Source organism: Macaca fascicularis, chromosome 16, assembly GCF_037993035.2.
Source record: "Macaca fascicularis isolate 582-1 chromosome 16, T2T-MFA8v1.1".
Classification (NCBI taxonomy): domain Eukaryota; kingdom Metazoa; phylum Chordata; class Mammalia; order Primates; family Cercopithecidae; genus Macaca; species Macaca fascicularis.
Genome location: NC_088390.1, coordinates 68,922,202 through 68,928,355, shown reverse-complemented (window position 1 = coordinate 68,928,355; position 6,154 = coordinate 68,922,202).

Below are 6,154 nucleotides of genomic sequence, written 5' to 3'. Positions count from 1 at the left end.
CATGAGCCACTACACCCTGCCAGAAACTCATAATTTAATGAGCTTGATTGAATGTCGGCCTTAGTCGCCCCCTAAATATTGAGGGGTTTGAGGGGTAATGAGAAGCAAGGCTGAAGAGGGTGACAGGGGCTTGTCAGTAGCAGGGCACTTCAGGGCCCTCCCCATTCTACTCACCCTGAGGGCTTCTCAAGTGTGTGTGCCACTGCTGATAAATGTTTCTCCCTCCCTCCCTTCTTTCCTTTTTTTTTTTTTTTTTTCTCCTTTCCTTCTTCTCTTTCTTTTATTTTTTTTGGAGTCTCGCTCTGTCACTCAGGCTGAAGTGCAGTGGTGTGATCTCGGCTCACTGAAACCTCAGTCTCCCGGGTTTAAGTGATTCTTCCACCTCAGCCTCCCAAGTAGCTGGGATTACAGGCACCCACCATGCCTGGTTAATTTTTTTGTATTTTTGTAGAGACAGTGTTTCACCATGCTGGCCAGGCTGGTCTTGAACTCCTGACCTCTCAGGTGATCCGCCCACCTTGGCCTTCCAAAATGCTGGGATTACAGGTGTGGGTCACCACACCTGGCTAATTTTCTTTTTCTTTTTTTCCTTTCCTTCATTCTCTCTCCTTCTCCCCTTCCTTCTTTCCTTTTTATCTCTTTCTCTTTTCTTTTCTTTTTTGAGACAGAATCTTGCTCTGTCGCCCAGCAGTGGTGTGATCACAGCTCACTGCAGCCTTGAATTTCTGGGCTCAAGTGATCCTCTCACCTTAGCCACCTGAGTAGCTAGGACTGCAGGCAGGCACCACCATGTCTGGCTAATTTTTAAATTTCTTGTATGAACAGGATGCTGCTATGTTGCCCAGGCTGGTCTTGAACTCCTGAACTCAAGCAATCCTCCCATCTTGGCCTCCGAAAGTACTGGGATTACAGGTGTGAGCCATCACACCTGGCTATAACATATTAAATTTTAATGGCAAAATCCAAATTCAGAGAATGGAAGCAGAGAATGAATGAACAAAGGCAATGTGAGGGTCATCTGCGGGTGAAGATGCCAAGCTTGCAGCTTCAGTCAAGGCTACGGTGGCTCAGGGTCCCCGGTGGGGTATTAAATCTGACTGTGGCGATTTGTCCTGAAACTTGGTCATGGAGTGTGTTTCACTCCATGACCAGAGCCAATGATCAGAGACAATGTCCAGCCTTGAACCAAGACACTTATTTAAATAAAATGAGGCAGCCATGATGCAACATTTCAGTGTTTTCACCTGGGAAATTCACCATCAGCACTTCTTCTACCTCTTAACCAGGGTTTCCAAATCACAACCTGTAGACCAAATTAGGAAGCACACACAAATCTGCAACGCATCAACGCAGCCAGGCTCCGAAAATAGCAGCTGCAGCCACAAAGCAAAGAACAGGCCTTTGTGAACAGACTGAAAGAAACTGCTTGTCCTGAGCCCATCTTTTAAGCCACAGAGAGAACTCCTTACTCCTACTAAAGTATGTCTTTAAGCAAAGATAGGAATCAATTACATCCAAGTAGGATGTCTTAGCACATTAGATTTTCCTTTTCTCACTAAGTTTCCAAGGCCTAATTTTCCAACCAGAGCCCAAGAGAATATGAACTTACATGAAGAGAGGTGGCCAACCCATTGGCCATAGGTTTGACAGCATTAACAGAGGCCAGGCTCCACATGAATCCTGCAAGACCAGGAGACGAATCCCTTTCACAGTGCAAAACCCACTTACAGGGTGATTGCTGCCTTCAGGAACATGGTTTCACGCCAATAGCTCCAGCGCATCTGTCTCAAACTATCTCTGATTTTTCAAACAACATTGAATTTATCGCCTCACCCTAATTAACACTACTTAGGAAGGTAAATCCATTTCAGAAACATTTCTCTGTTAGATTCACATTGAAACCACACCACTTCCTGAGCAGCTTCACACCTGGAGCCACCTTACAGCCCAACATAGTACCTTTCTTTCTTTCTTTTTTTTTTTTTGAGACGGAGTCTTGCTCTGTCACCCAGGCTGGAGTGTCATCTCTGCTCACTGCAACCTCCGCTTCCTGGATTCAAGCAATTCTCCTACCTCAGCTTCCCCAGTAGCTGGGATTACAGGCGCCTGCCACCATGCCCGGCTAAATTTTTTGTTTTGTTTTTAGTAGAGATGGGTTCCGCCATGTTGACCAGGCTGGTCTCAAACTCTTGACCTCAGATGATCCGCCCACCACGGCCTCCCAAAGTGCTTGGATAACGAGCCTGAGTCACCACACCCGGCCCACCATTCTTGCATTAAGCATATTAAGAGATACCATTCAGAGCCAGACTGATAGTTGAGACAGTATTTATTTTTTAAGTGGCACTGATGTCATATACTTTAATCCCTCCCAACACATGTAACTGTCCTCTGCCCATCAGTGATTCTGAGGATGAAACAAACGTTATGCAAAGTCCCTTACAGAGTCAAAATTTGGCCTGAGAGATAAAAAGTCGAGCTTAGAAGATAGCAGAGAATAAAAGGGAGCAGGGGCAGGAGAAGGCTCATGTTTTTAATCTGAGCCCAAAGCCCAAACCAGGTGCCAGAAAGCGAAAATAAAAACTGTGCCTATGGTTTTCAAATGCTTTAGGGATGCTGAAGGATAGTCTCTAGAGAATCATTTAAATGAATGTATCTATTCTTCATTTCAAAAGATAAATGAAATACCATCCCAGTGATTCATTTTTTTTCCCAGTTTTAAGTAAATACAGTAATGGAAAAGATGGGAGCTCCCTTTCTCCCTTCATTCTTTGCTCCCACCTTTGAAAACCCATTAAGTGATAAGCCAGGTGCGGTGGCTCATCCTAGCATTTTGGGAGGCAGAGGTGGGAGGACTGCTTGAGCTCAGGAGTTCAAGACCAGCCTGGGACACATGGTGAACCTGTCTCTACAAAAAATACAAAAATTAGGCTTGGTGGCACATGCCGGTAGTCCCACCTACTTGGGAGGCTGGGGTGGGAGGATCACCAGAGTCTGGGGGGTCGAGGCTGCAGTGAGCGGTGATCATGCCGCTGCACTCCAGCCTGGGTGAGCCTGTCTCAAAAACAACAAAATAATCCCACAGGAAACTCAAATACCCATGGGTCCATATTGAGACAAGTAAATCAGATATGAGAAAGCTTTTCTGTACAAAATTCCAACCAATCAGTGTAGAAGGAATGGAAGGATCAGAAACCACTATTTGGCAACTATCATGGTTATTCAGCCAAAAAACAGCAATAGATACTGAAACTAGGGGGTAGAAGTTTGATGAGGAACAGGATATTTAGTCTCAAAGTACTTCCCTACAGAATACATATTAACTTTACAGTGGCAGAACCCGGCAGACACCACAACTAAGTGACATCACCAATAATGGGGAAATTCATAATCATGTGTTGCCCGATACAATCCTATGGGGGGAACACAGCATCACCTCTGAATATTCCTGCCCAAAATGCAGAGCCTGAACCAAATCAGGAGGAAACATCAACAAACCGACTTCCAGTTTACACAATAGCCTCTTACCTTAAAATGCCAAGGTGCAAAAGCAAGACTGAACCGTAGACTAAAGGAGACTGAGGCACAACTACTAAATTCAATTATTTATTTTTTACTATTTTTTTTTTTTTTTTTTGAGACGGAGTCCGCTGTTGCCCAGGCTGGAGTGCAGTGGCGCGATCTCAGCTCACTGCAACCTCCGCCTCTCAGGTTCAAATGATTCTCCGGACACAGCTTCCCGAATAGCTGGGATTACAGGCGCCCATCACCATGCCCAGCTAATTTTTGTATTTTTTTTTTTTTTTGAGATGGAGTTTCACTCTTGTTGCCCAGGCTGGAGTGCAATGGCGCCATCTTGGCTCACTGCAACCTCCACCTCCCAGATTCAAGTGATTCTCCTGCCTCAGCCTCCCACATGTAACTGTCCTCTGCCCATCAGCGATTCTGAGGATGAAACGTTATGCAAAGTCCCTTATAGAGTCAAATTTGGCCTAGGTGGGGTTACAGGCGTGCGCCACCAGGCCTGGCTACTTTGTATTTTTAGTAGAGACAGGGTTTCTCCATGTTGGTCAGGCTGGTCTTGAACTCCTGACCTCAAATGATCCACCCACCTCGGCCTCCCAAAATGCTGGGATTACAGGTGTGAGCCACCGTGCCAGGCCTATTTTTAACATTTTTTAAAAAGTCAGGGTTTTGGCCGGGCACGGTGGCTCACGCCTGTAATCCCAGCACTTTGGGAGGCCGAGGTGGGTGGATCACCAGAGGTCAGGAGTTCGAGATCAGCCTGACCAACATGGAGAAACCCTGTGTCTACTAAAAATACAAAAAATTAGCTGGGCATAGTGGTGCATGCCTGTAATTCCAGCTACCAGGGAGGCTGAGGCAGGAGAATCGATTGAACTTGGGAGGCATAAGTTGTGGTGAGCCGAGATCGTGCCATTGCACTCCAGCCTGGGCAACAAGAGCGAAACTGTGTCAAACAAACAAACAAAAGGGTCTTGCTACATTACCCAGCCTGGTCTTGAACTCCTGGCCTCAAGTCATCCTCCTGCCTTGGGTTCCCAAAATGCTAGGAATACTGGAGCCACTGTGCCCAGCCAACATAATCGTGTTTTTGTGTGACAAAGCTATTATTGGGACTACTGGGCAAACATGAATGGTTAGTGGCTAGCAGTAATGTTTCCATGTATTCCTACTTGTGATGGATACATTTGGTAATACATTTGGTGATGTTGGGACATCAGAAAAAAATGGACGATTCTTGCAGTATTCCTATATAAGCTCATTATTCCAAAATTTAGAAAAACATTAACAAGGTGAAAGCTAGGCATCTGTTTTTGAGATGCAGTTTCCCTCGTTGCCCAGGCTGGAGTGCAATGACACCATCTCGGCTCACTGTAACCTCTGCCTCCCAGGTTCAAGCAATTCTCCTACCTGAGCCTCCTGAGTAGCTGGGATTACAGGCACCCACAACCACGCTGGGCTCATTTTTTATTTTTTAGTAGAGATGGGGTTTCACCATGTTGGCTAGGATGGACATTGAACTCCTGACCTCAAGTGATCTGCTCACCTCAGCCTCCCAAAGTGCTGGGATTATAGGCGTGAGCCACCACATCAGGTCGAAAAGTCCTTACTTTCTAAAATTAAGAATATATCCTATAACTGCATGGATCAAGAGAGAAATATGTAAAAATAACTGGAAAATGCAGAACATAAAAAAAGGATCTAACGATTAGCTAGGCATGATGGTGCCCACCTGTAGTCCTAGCTACTCAGGAGGCTGAGGTGGAGGGATGGCTTGAGCCAGAAGTTCAAGGTGATAATGAACTATCCTTGCACTATTGAACTCTACCCTAGGCAACAGAGTGAGACCCCTGTCTCCTAAAAAAAAAAAAAAAAAAAGCAAGCATCTAACACTGACAATGATCACATTCAGAAGTGAAGAGATCAGATGTGGCTAAAATTAAGAAGTTCTCTCAATTCCTTTTGTGTCAAACACTTAAGGGTGCATTAAAAAGGACAATTTTGCAAAATGTGAAAATTCTTTTAATTATTTTTTTTCTGAGATGGAGTCTTGCTCTGTTGCCCAGGCTGGAGTGAAGTGGCATGGTCTCGGCTCACTGCAACCTCCGCCTCCTGAGTAGCTGGGACTACAGGGGACTACAGGCGCGTGCCACCATGCCTGGCTAATTTTTTTTGTATTTTTAGTAGAGACGGGGTTTCACCATGTTAGTCAGGATGGTCTCGATCTCCTGACCTCGTGATCTGCCTGCCTCGGCCTCCCAAAGTGTTGGGATTACAGCAGTGAGCCACTGTGCCCGGCCAAATTCTTTTAATTCTTTAGACACAGGTTAGAGGGGGAACAGAGCTTAAAATTCCATGGAACTAAGATTTATTTTTTTGAGACAGAGTCTCGCTTTGTTGCCCAGGCTGGAGTGCAGTGGCGCAATCTCAGCTCACTGCAACCTCCGCCTCCTGGGTTCACACAATTCTCCCACCTTAGCCTCCCGAGTAGCTGGGATTACAGGCACCCACCACCACGCTCAGCTAATTTTTGTATCTCTAGTAGAGATGGGGTTTCACCATGTTGGCTAGGCTGGTGTCAAACTCCTGACCTCAGATGATCTGCCTGCCTAGGCCTCCCAAAGTGCTG